Here is a 13,333-nt window from a genome sequence, read left to right as displayed (position 1 = left end):
ACCCTGCATAATCTGTGTCCTGAGAGTTTAAGTCATCTTCTGCTGTTCCCATCACCTAATGGCTCAGAAACACCAAACCAGTTACAGCTCTCTCTGTCACGTTCTCCTATATTTCTGTCCATTTGCACATATTTTCTCTCTGCCTGTTGTATATTTCTTGTCCTTTATCTATCTGACAAGCACCTATTCTTCTTTCAAGATGCAGCTCTCTTTTTACTCTCCTTGGAGCCCCCTTTATTTTTCTTCCCCACTGACCTAGACATTCCTTCCTGAGTATGGGCACTCCACTGAATCATACTTCTGCTGTGACACTTATCATCTCTCCCTCCATTAGGCTGCATGTTTCTAGATAGAAAGCACCATGTCTTCTCAACTCCACCCCCCCCCAGAAGACTATCAGGATGCTTAATATATGGTAGGCACTCAGCCAAGTTCAAGGAGGGATGGGAGGAAGCAAAGGAGGGAAATGGAAGCAGAAGGGGCCAGTGTAGAAGTGAGAGGGGGCCAGAGATATTCAGTGACTTCATAAACCTGTCTTCAATGCCTTGAGTGAGAGAGAGAGAGAGAGGAAGGAAGGAAGGAAGGAAGGAAGGAAGGAAGGAAGGAAGGACAATTCTGTCTTTAAGTTCATCAGTTTTACAAATTCATCCCCTACAAGTTAGCTCAGCTCCTCCGATCAGGCCCTCTTAAGTTTCCAGAGAATTGAGTCATTGTTCGCTGTTGGCACACCAAAACCTGTCATTACAGTCCAGGTGCATGGCCTTTGTTGGTATAGTCAGCAAAAATGAATTTAAAATATCATTGTGTCCTTAATCTCCCAAGAGTTTCTCCTCCCAGCTTCAGTGACCACTTCAGTCACTGCTTTGCCTTTTGGAACCAGGACCAGGGACTTCAATCTTGCTTGTCTCCGACTCCTTTCTTTCTTCACCCTGCTCCTCCCCTCCCCTGCTCCTCTCTGATCCCTTCCACAATCAGTCTTTCTCTTCTTTATTATACCAGGGCTCTATACCACAAAAAAGCACAAAGAAAAAGGAATTTTTACTTTAAGAATAATAACTCCTCCCCCAATTTTTACATCAAAAAACTTTGTTAAAAGCCATTCTTGTCCACATTTAGAGAAGTGCTGGTTCTCTGGGGAAAGGAAGGTGGTTGATTAAGAGGTAAGGACTGTAGAGCTCTCAAAATGAGTAGGAGTGATTTGGAACAGAGGATTTCATGCAGAGGGCATGATTATTATTTTTTTTATTTGTTAGCTCTGTGACTGTGAAGAAGTAATTTCTAATCTCAACATGCCAAAGCTTCATTTGCACTTAAGAGCATTGGATTGATGACCGTGAAGGGCCTTCCTGTTCTAGCATTCACTGACTCTGCTACTGGACACATTGAATGCTCAGGAGAAGCAGCCAGTTTTAGCATCTTATTACAGCAAAAATAATAGAAGTAATGAGCAGGAACTTTTAATGTGTATCTATGTCTTCTTGTGTTAAGGTGAGCATCCTGATACATCCATCTTGGCTAAAAAATCCTAAGTATTAAAACACACTCTTCTGGACAAATTCTCTCCAGACTTTCCTACAGGCAATCATGGGCAGGAGAGCAGCTATCATCCAAGCTGGCATCAGTGGCTTGGCTGCCATACGGTGCTGTCTCAAAGATGGGCTGGAGCTCACTTGGTCTAAAAGAAGCACTGATGTTGGAGGCCTCTGAAAAGTCTCAGTGAGCATCACATCACTGGGACAGTAGGGGACAGGAGATGGGCTTCTATGCAAATCAAATGTGACCAGTTCTAGTTCAGATTTGGGAAGCAGGTCACCAAAGCTCCAGATACGGAAAGTATAAAATTTTACCTCTCCTATCACACTCATGCCCAGCTACTCAAAATTATTTCATACCAGCAGGGCTGGTGCTAAAAAGGACATCTCCAGCTCATTAGGCATTGTCACCTACATGGTGGAGTACAGATCTCCAGGGTTCTGCTGTCAGTAATTACCATGAACACACCACTGCATCCCCATGTGGTTGAAAGGATTCTGCTTTTTATTGTTCTTAAATCCTAGGAACATTGTTAAAAAAAATAAAATAAATCTGTACTAAGGTCAGAATTCCTGAGTTCTGGTCTCAATTCTTAGGTTTTCTAGACATAGAGATTTTAGACAAGTCATTTTTTTTTTCTTTCTAGATCTCAAATGCTCCATTACAAGGTTGTAAATTAGGTTATCCCTAATATACCTTCCAATTCTAATGGGATATGATTCTGTAATTAATTTAATGTCTAATGAGCATACATAAATTATTACAAATGATGATTATATGTGTGTGTGTTTATCAATAGTCTTTCAGCTCCAGATCCAGAAAGAGAAATTATGGTCTTTGTCATGTGGATTCATTGTTGAAGAAATTATATGATCAGAAGATTAGAATTTGTACATTTCAAAAGCTAAGTCTGGAGAAACTTTTGGCCTGTCTGTCCTGAATTTCCCAGCCATTGTGATTAATTATAATGGTACAAAAAATTTTAAAAAAGAATTGTAATGGTACATATTTGGCTTGAAGACATCATTCATCTGTAACTATATTCTGTCCTGGTCTCAGTTAATGTCCATGTATATCAAAGCTTCTTTTCAACTTTTTGGTTCTATAAACCCAAAAGTATTACATGAGCTATAAGGTAATTATTTTTTTAATCTTTCATTAGTGAGTCATCAAGACATTTTATTCAAGAATTTAATTTTCCTTATTTATATTTGCTCAGGGAAATGTGACCAGCTTAGACTACATCATGAAACGTCTCTCTACCATATCACTAGTCATGATTAAACGCTCCCTGAGCACCTACTCAGGCAGAGCTTTTTATGATAGGCCCTGGGATGAAAAATATGGGACATAATCATCATACATAAATGGTTTCCACTCCATTTGATGAAGCAAACCACAACGTAAGTCCACAATCATTTGATAGCAAATGGGCAAAATTTAACTGATAGCAAAACCTGTCTTGAAGTCATAAAGTTGAAAAACAGGAGGTGGACTAACATGAGGCTCAGCCTCACTGGGGTTTCACTGCAGAAACTGTATTGCATTTGAGTACAGGTCGCTGTCCCAGATCTCTCTAAGGGTGCTGTGGAGCAAAATTAAAATTCCAAAATAGGGCAGCGCCTGTGGCTCAAGGAGTAGGGCACCAGCCCCATATACCAGAGGTGGTGGGTTCAAACCTGGCTGCAGCCAAAAGAAACAAACAAAAAACAGCAAAATTTCAAAAATCCATCTAGACCTAAGAGATTTTAGGAGTTTTTTTGTTGTTGTTTTTGAGACAAAGTCTCACTCTGTAGCCCAGGCTAGAGTACAACAGCAGCATCATAGCTCACTGCAACCTCAAACTCCTGCCTTAGCTTCCCAAGTAGCAAGGACAATAGGCTCCCACCACAATGCCCAGATAATTTTTCTTTTTTTTTGCAGTTTCTGGCCGGGGCTGGGTTTGAACCTGCCACTTCTGGCATATGGGACTGGCGCCCTACCCTTTTGAGCCACAGGTGCTGCCCGATAATTTTTCTATTTTTAGCAAAGATGGGGTCTCACTCTTGCTCAAGATAGACTCAAAGTCCTGAGCCCAAGTGACCCTCCCACACTAGCAGTTTTAAAGAAGAGATTATGTTAATAGTAGGAGACGTACAAGATAGTCCCTGGTGACTGTTAACGCAATGGACAAATGCCTTGACCTACTGAAATCTCAGCAGGTCAAGGGAAACCTACAGGCATAACACTTAGCTGAGGCTTGAAGGATGTCCTCAAACAAGCAAACTAGAAAAGGGCTAGGTGACACAACTCTAACGACTGCCGTTCCCACTGTAGCCTTTGAATGACACCACATAGCCTTACGTGCTGACTGGCAGTAAGCTAGTAGTAAGTGGGAGAGCCCAGCAAGCTATGAAAGGCACAAGATAGGGAATGAGCATGGCATCTAGGGAAAGATCCATGAGTTAACCAGTGTAGCCAGATCAGAAAGTTTACTTAAAGAAGTGATAAGCAACAGATCAATATGATATAAAGTCGGACTCTGGGTTCTTTACAAGAGGTAATGTCTCTCATCCATAATGTCATGTGCCTAAGCAAAATTCTCCTCAAAGGCCCAGTGGTCATGTGAACACTAATACTCAAAACTTTACCTTCCTCCACACCTTTCATGAGTAGGGACCTGAGGCTTGGGGCTACGTGGGGCTTTCGGAACCCCTGAGTGCAGCCTTTTGACCAAATCCAAATTTTACGGAATAAATCCTTATAATAAACGGATTTGTTCTGTGACGTTTGGGTTTGGCCAAGGGGCTGCACTTGGGGATCTGGAGGGCCTCCTGTGGCCTTGAGACTGCAGTTTCCTTACTCCTGCTTCTTTTCTAAGAAAAAGTTGTTTGGCATAAGGTGCAATCAGAGAAGGGTTTTTGAAAAACATGTTACATAAGCTTTCATCTTGCAAGCCTCTGTTTGGCAGAAGTATTTTGAAAGAAAGAAACCTGATAATTCTGAACTTTTCACTATATACTTTTTCTGAGAAATGAGAAACCAAATAAGGTTTAAATGCTAGCAGGCTGAGTATGAGCATGTTTTAAGTTTCATCCACTCCCGTACGTGGCCTCTTGCCTTCAAAAGATTTTATTGCTGCTATAAGGAAAAACTGCTTAACAAGCCATAAGTTAGTATCATTTTGATTGCAAAAGGGAAAAGCAATGGAACCAGGACTGTCTGAACTTTTCCCCCACTCATTCGTTAATTCAAATACATAGTTGAGAACATCATGTTAGGCCTAGCTGTGGGTGTGAGGCCAGCTGGCATTTTAAAAGCAGAGAAAAAAACAAATATTAGAATAACTGTAAGCACATCCATGATCAGGGCAATAAAGACAATGGGAGCTTAGTGAAGGAAGAGATGATTTAGTGGCTAGGAAGAGGGAAAATAAGGAAAGGTATGATGGAGGAGGTGATTTTTGGATCACCTGGATCTTGAGGATATATTTAGAGAAGCAGAAATGGGACTGATAACAGAGATGGAATAGGGAAGATGGCCGCAGACTATAAGCTGCTTACACAACAGCCCCTGACCATGCTCTCAAGTTACTTCTGTTCTAGTGGGAAGACAGAGTTGAACACAGTTATAATCCAAGACAGACAGTGATAATGCACCCACAGCTACTTAGATCTCTGGTTCTAGGGCAAGCTTTCAGCCAGAGGCAGAGTCTGAGCTGAATTTCCTACTTACTGGTTCAAATCATACCTCATATTGAAATAAGGAAAATGCATGCTTTCTGGAGCAATCGTCTGTTGTTATATTAATACGATGCATTTGTTTCTCCTTTGTTTGGAGAACAGCCTTTTAGGGAAAATTCCAAGGAGCCATAGCATACCGTTCTCTTATCGCCTCATGTTATGATTGGCTGGGGTCAAGGGCCTTAGAGCAGAGATTCCTTCAAATTGATGTATTCCAAGGCCTTTCTCTGTTGCCCAAAGCTCTGAGTCTTAAGTTTTATAAACCATCTCCAGCCTACAGCTTAGCCCTCTCTCCTTTCAATGAACAACTAAGAAACTTCCTTCCCACCTCTCCTCACAACCGTCAACAAGAGACTCAAAGCTGACAACCTGCCAGGCATGCGTAGTTACCCTTTTCCTGATTGCCTCAAAAATGTCAAGTTAAAATCTCTGAGCTTAGCTATTTATGAGATATACAGCAACCGTGAATAGAGGAAGATTGTATTTTTAACTTGAAGAGAAACACTGAGGCCTCAGGCAGCTCCCCACCCTACCCTTCCACCCTCTCGCATCCCCAGGGAGACACAGTCCTCTCACTTTTCCAGCACTTTATGTCTCCATCTTCCAGAGGTCAGCTGGGGTAGGAGGGAGATAAACATCTTGAATCCAGTAGAACATGACATTCCATCCTTTCCTCCATTGCACAAGCGTCCCGTCAGGACCTAGGGAAGCAGAGGTTGCCAGCTTTTAAATGTATTTTCAAGGCAGCACACTGTTTGCACTTTTATCCTGCCCTTGCAACAGAGAGGAAATATTTATTTTCAATGTAGCCTTTGACCACCTCTCCAAAAGAAGCCATTTCCAATTCCACAGTGGCTTTAAATCAAAGTACTAAGATTTAACACATGTTCTAAGGCTTCTGCTTTCCTGTGTTTCTTTGGTGAGGGCTGCATATCCCTAAGTGTGGAGTCAAAGAACTCTTCAAGCAAAGCAGTGGTTCCCAAAACATGGTCCTGCAGCAGCAGCAGCAGTGTTGCCCACAACTTGTAAGAAATGCAGATTCTCAGGCCCCACCCAGACATGCTCCGTCAGAAATTCTGGGGTTGGAGGCCCAGGAATATGTGGTCTAAGGAGATTTCCAGGTGATTCTGATTATGCCAAAGTTGGGATACCTTTCAATACAGGGTTCTGTTGCTGATGAAGAGTTTGCTAATCTTCATATAGCAATTAAACAGGCCAGAAGTCACAGCCTCCTTTAGACTATTTTGCTATGTGTGTTTATGTTTTAATTTCAGATTAATATGAGGATACATGTGATTAAGTTATACTATTTGCATTTGTTAGGTAAAGTACAAGCTGTAGTTGAGCCCTTCACTCAGGAGGTGTGCCATATACCCCGTCATTGTGCCTGTTGGCTGAATGTTTACCAAACCCCCTTCCCCTTCCCTTTCCCACTCCCCACTCCTTGAATTTAAATGTGTTTTTCTCTCATGCAGGCATGTTGCTGTTCAGCTACTAGTTTCATGTTAGTACTGAGTATATGGGAGACTTGCTTTTCCATTCTTATGATATTTTACTTATGTTCAGGTAAATATAAAAAATGTGATGTCTTCATCTTTTTATGGCTGAATAGTATTCTATGGTATACATACACCATAGTTTATCCATTTGTGAATTGATGGGCACTTGAGTTGTTGCCACATCTTGGAGACTGTGAATTGAGCTGCTATTAACATTCTAGTGCAAATGTCAGACTAGTTCCTTACCACCCAGCTTCTTTGTCTCAACTTCCACATCTTTTAAAGTAAGGACAACAGTACCTGCCATTCAGGGATATAATCACAACTAAATTATTAAAATACATAAAGCATTTATCAGAGGATCTAGCCCACAGGAAGTACTCAATAATGTTAACTACCATTACTATCAAATATATATGTTTCCATACCTTAAATTGTTTTAAGGCACTAAAACTGATTATTTGAAAGCTTAGTGTCAAAAAACCTGTAAACAGATAATTGCATTTCAAACTAGGGAATTTTTTTTAATTAAAAGTAACAGGGGGTTTGAAAAATGCAGTGAAAAATGACCTTCATAATTTCTGAAAATCTGCTCAAACTACTCCACATGTTCCAACCAGGCATGAACCAGTTTCAAGACAACCACCTCTATAGCTGGAATTCTAAGGGCTCAGAAGCCTTCAAGGGGGAGAGAGTCCTCACAACTGGCCTGGGGAACTCAGGATCTGACATTGCTGTTGAGTTCAGTCATCTGACTACACAGGGACATGATGTAAAAGGCTCTGGTAAATAAACCTAGGGCAGGGCTGTGCCACTAAGTCAACAGCCCAGGCACTGAGAGTCCTATTTGCTATGCCATACCATAGGAAATCCACCCGTTGTATATATCCTTTAAATCAAGGAGGACTTGGGACATTCTCCATGTGCAGTGAAGTTATGTGCCCATAATAAAGAAGTGTTATACAATCTATTGAAACCAGAAATAAGTATATGAGTATGCTTATGTATAAGTATGTGTGTATGTGCACTGTTTGTTTTAATTCTACATTCTGATCACCTCCAGAAGACTAGTCTCTAGTCAGGTTCTATATTTATTTATTTAATAGTGTTTCTTGGGTGGCACCCATATTTCAGTGGGTAGGGCGCCAGCCACGTACACTGAGGCTGGCAGGATGGAACCCAGCCCAGGCCAGCTAAAACAACAATGACAATTACAACAAAAAAGTGGCCGGGCATTGTGGCAGATACCTGTAGTCCCAGCTACTTGGGAGGTTGAGGCAAGAGACTCACTTAAGCCCAAGAACTGGAGGTTGCTGTGAGCTGTGACACCACAGCACTCTACCCAGGGTGACAAAGTGAGACTCTGTCTAAAAAGAAAAAAAAAAAAATAGTGTTTCTTATCACCCACATACAAAAAGTACTGTTTCCCATTCTTAAGGTCTACCTTAGTTAGAAAACGCGCACAATTTTGTTTTTACTAACATTCAACAGCAGGTGCTTAATGAATATTGGAGCATTTACAGTGTATCAGAACAACTATGTTAAACTAAAAATAAATTTAGACATGAGTTAGGCTATGTCCTGACTGCAAGGAACTGTCAGTGGGGCAAAGTGAGGTGATAGGTCCACAGACCATCAGAAAAGGAGGTAGGAGTTTTCCAGTGAAAAGAGATGTGGCAGTCATGACACTGTGAAAAGAGAACCTAACTTAGCCTTCAAGATGCCCTCAAGAGAACTCCATGCTGACCCATACATGACCAGTAGATCCTGAAGAAATTTGACATCTTTATAAGGAAATAGGTACTCAATAAATAAATTCTTAAGTAACTGTAAGTAAAACCTAAAGGTTGTTTGAAAATAAAAATTCCTTTGCGTTATCACAAATTTTAAAGTCCATTTTACAAAGATGGTAAAACACGCAGTCAGGCAGGCTTGTCTGGGGACTGAGGAGGCTACCAATGTTTGGGATGTCCAGCAGAAGCCCAGGGGTATGCATGTAGGGAGAACAACAAAAAGATACCAGACAAGTGTATTATTAGAATCTCCTCTGCCTAATTTCTCCTAGAGATTTAGCCGCCTTTTCCCTACCCAGCCCACTGATAGCACCAGCCACTGCCTGGGAGACCACTGGGCTGGCTGGTCCCTCCCAGACCTGTCATCATAGTCTGTGAGTGTGGGAAGACTAGAGCTGTTCCACTTGAATACAGAGCCCTCTTGCTCCAAGAAGCATGCTTCTAATTCTTCCAGCAACCATGCACCAGCCCTCAGGGGTGGTGAGAGGGTCATCTGCCTCTGATAGTTTTAATTATAGACGATTCATCTAGACCCATCCCTGGAAAGTATTTTTACCAGGATACTAGGGGATATGTATAGAAGTGACCAGAGGATTGTGTCATGATTTCTCCCTTTTTACAGAGTGACACTGAAATCTGTGTCGCCATTCTCCCCCTTCCCCGGCCCCCGCCAGGTCATTATCAGAACCACAAATGGTTCCTAGATCGTGAGTGAGGTTGGGAGGATGGCCATCCTGGGGAGAGGGTGTATGTTACCTGCTCTTCATCCTTTCTCTGAATATCCTTCCTTCATTTGCCTCTGACTGGTTATGTGTCACAAAGATGAGCACATGGTTTAAGCATGAGAACTATGGCCTGCTGCCTTTTTTTTTTAATTAAATCATAACTGTGTAATTAATGCAGTCCTGGGGTACAGTGTGCTGGTTTTGTATACAATTTGAAATATTTTCACCAAACTGGTTAACATAGCCTTCATGGCATTTTCTTAGTTATTGTGTTAAGACATTTATATTCTGCATTTAGAAAGATTTGCATGTACCCTTGTAAGATGGACCATAGGTGTGATCCCATCAATCACCTTCCCACTACCCATCCTCCTCCCTCCCCTCCCTTCCCTTTCCCCCATTCCCATATTCTTGGGCTATAATTGGGCTATAGCTTTCTATGAAAGCTATAAATTAGTTTCATAGTAGGGCTGAATACATTGGATACATTTTCTTCCATTCTTGAGATACTTTGCTAAGAAGAATATTTTTCAGCTCCATCCATGTAAACATGAAGGATGTAAAGTCTCCATCTTTCTTTAAGGCTGCATAATATTCCATGGTATATATATACTGCAATTTATTAATCCATTTGTGGATCCTTGGGTACTTGGGCTTCTTCCATGATTTAGCAATTATGAATTGGGCTGCAATAAACATTCTGGTACAAATATCTTTGTTGTAATGTGATTTTTGATCTTCTGGATATGTACCTAGAAAAGAATTGCAGGATAAAATGGCAGGTCTATTTTTAGTTCTCTTACATGTTCTCCAAACATCTTTCCAAAGGGATGTTTAGTTTGCATTCCCACTGGCTGTGTAGAAGTGTTCCTCTTTCTCCATATCCACACCAGCATCTCTGGTTTGGGGATTTTGTGATGTGGGCTAATCTTACTGGAATTAGAGATATCTCAAAGTAGTTTTGATTTCCATTTCTCTGATGATTAATGATAATGAACAATTTTTCATATGTCTGTAGGCCATGTGCCTATCTTCTTCAGAGAAGTTTCTCTTCAAGTCCCTTGCCCACCCTGAGATGGGATCACTTGTTCTTTTCTTGCTAATACACTGAGTTCTCTGTGGATTCTGTTTATTAAACCTTTGTCAGAGATACAACCTGCAAATATCTTCTCCCATTCTGAGGGCTATCTGCTTGCTTTACTTACTGTGCTCGTGGCTGTGCAGAAGCTTTTTAGCTTGATCAGGTCCCAGTAGTATATTTTTGATGTTGCTTCAATTGCCTGAGGGGTCCTCCTCATAAAATTTTTGCCCAGGCTGATTTCTTCAAGTGTTTTCCCTATACTTTCTTCTAATATTTTTATAGTTTCATGTCTTAAATTTAAATCTTTGATCTAGTGAGAGTCTATCTTAGTTAATGGTGAAAGGTGTGGGTCCAGTTTTAGTCTCCTACAGGCCTCCAGCCAGTTCACCCAGCACCATTTGTTAAGTAGGGAATCTTTTCCCCACTCAATGTTTTTAATTGGCTTGTCAACGATCAGATAATGATAAGTAGCTGGGTTCATCTCTTGGTTCTCTATTCTGTTTCATGCATCTACCTCTCTGTTTTTGTGCCAGTACCATGCTGTTTTGATCACTATCGAATTATAGAATAGTCTGAGGTCTGGTAGCATGATTCCTCCTGCTTTGTTTTTATTTCTGAGTAACGTCTTGGCTATTCAAGGTTTTTTCTGATCCATATAAAACGAAGTATTCTTTTTTCAAGATCTTTAAGGTATGACAGTGGGGCTTTAATAGGGATTGCATTAAAATTATATAGTGCTTTGGGTAGTATGGACATTTTAACAATGTTGATTCTTCCCAGCCATGAGCATGGTATGTTTTTCCATTTGTTAACATTTTCAGCTATATCTCTTCTTAGAGTTTCGTAGTTCTCTTTATAGAGATCTTTCATATCCTTTGTTAGGTAAACTTCCAAGTATTTCATCTTCTTTGGCACTACTGTGAATGGAATAGAGTCCTTGACTGTTTTTTCAGCTTGACTATTGTTGGTATATATGAACGCTACCGAATTACAAGTGTTGATTTTGTAGCCTGAGATGCTGCTGTATTCCTTGATCACTTCTAAGAGTTTTGTAGTAGAAGCCATGGTGTTTTCCAGATATACAATCATATCATATGTGAAGAGTGAAAGTTTTATCTCTTCTGACCCTATATATATATATATATATACACACTTGATCGCCTTTTCTTCTCTAATTGTGATGGCTAAAACTTCCATTACAATGTTAAAGAGCAGTGGAGACAATGGGCAACTTTGCCTGGTTCCTGATCTGAGTGGAAAGGATTTCAATTTAACTCCATTCAATATGATATTGGCTGTAGGTTTGCTGTGGATGGCCTCTATCAGTTTAAGAAATTTCCCTTCTATACCAATTTTCTTAAGTGTTCTGATCATGAAGGGGTGCTGTATATTATCAAAAGCTGTTTCTGCATCAATTGAGAGAATCATATGGTCTTTGTTTTTAAATTTATTTATGTGATGAATTGTATTTATGGATTTATGTATGTTGAACCAGCCTTGGGACTCAGGGATAAAACCCACTTGGTCGTGGTGTATAATTTTTTTGATGTATTGCTGGATTCTGTTTGTTAGGATCTTGTTGAATATTTTTGCATCAATATTCATTTGTGATATTGGTCTATAATTTTCTTTTCTTATTGCATCTTTTCCTGGTTTGGGGATCAAGATGATGTTTGCTTTATAGAATGTGTTGGGTAGTATTCCGTCTTTTTCTATATTTTGGAAAAGGTCAAGTAATATAGGTACTAGTTCCTCTTTAAAGGTTTGGTAGAATTTTGATGTGAAGACATCTGGTCCTGGGCTTTTCTTTTTAGGGAGATTTTGCATAGTTGATACAAAACTACCTATTTCAGAACTTGATATAGGCCTGTCCAACATTTTCACTTCCTTCTGGCTAAGTCTTGGAAGGTGGCATGCTTCCATGTATTGGTTGATTTCCTTCAGATTTTCATATTTCTGAGAATAAAGTTTCTTGTAAAATTCATTAAGGATTTTTTTAATTTCTGAGGTGTCTGGTGTTATTTCATCTTTACCATTTCTGATTGATGAAATTAGAGATTTTACTCTTTTTTTCCTGGTTAGGTTGGCCAAAGATTTATCTATTTAATTGACCTTTTCAAAAAACCAACTTTTTGATTTATTGATCTATTGTATAATTCTCTTGTTTTCAATTTCATTTAATTCTGCTCTAATTTTGGTTATTTCTTTTCTTCTGCTGGATTTGGGATTGGACTGTTCTTCCTTTCCCAGTTGTTTGAGATTTCCTATTAAGTTGTTAACTTCCTCTCTTTCTGTTCTCTTGAGGAAGGCTTGCAGTACTAGAAATGTCCCTCTTAGGACTGCCTTAGCAGTGTCCCAGAGGTTCTGATAATCTGTGTCTTCATTATTGTTTTTTCCAAAAATTTGGTAATTTCCTTCTTAATCTCATCTCTGAACCACCTATCATTCAGCATAAGGTAATTTAGCTTCCATGTTTTTGTTGTTACTGAGTTCAACTTTTATTCCATGATGGTCCAAGAAGATGCAAGGAATAATTTCTATTCTTTTAAATTTGAGGTTAGACTTGTGACCTAGTATGTGATTGATTTTGGAGTATGTTCTGTGGGCTGATGAGAAAAATATGTATTCAGTTTTGTTAGGATGAAATGTTCTATAGCTGTCTATTAAATCCAAATGTTGGATGGTTAAGTTTAAATCTAAAATTTCTTTGCTCAGCTTCTTATTGGAGGATCTCTCCAACACTGCTAAAGGAGTGTTGAAGTCTCCAACTATGATGGTGCTGGAAGATATCAAGTTGCCCATGCCTGTTAGAATGTCTCTTATAAATTGAGGTGCATTCTGGTTGGGTGCATAAATATTAATAATTGAAATCTCATCATATTAAGTATTACCCTTAACAAATATAAAGTGACCATCCTTGTCCTTGCTTACTTTTGCTTGTTTAAAGCCTATTGTTTCTACAAATAAAATTGCAACACCT

Source organism: Otolemur garnettii, unplaced genomic scaffold, assembly GCF_000181295.1.
Source record: "Otolemur garnettii isolate 467f Iridium unplaced genomic scaffold, OtoGar3 scaffold00016, whole genome shotgun sequence".
Lineage (NCBI taxonomy): Eukaryota > Metazoa > Chordata > Mammalia > Primates > Galagidae > Otolemur > Otolemur garnettii.
This window is presented reverse-complemented; position numbering follows the sequence as displayed.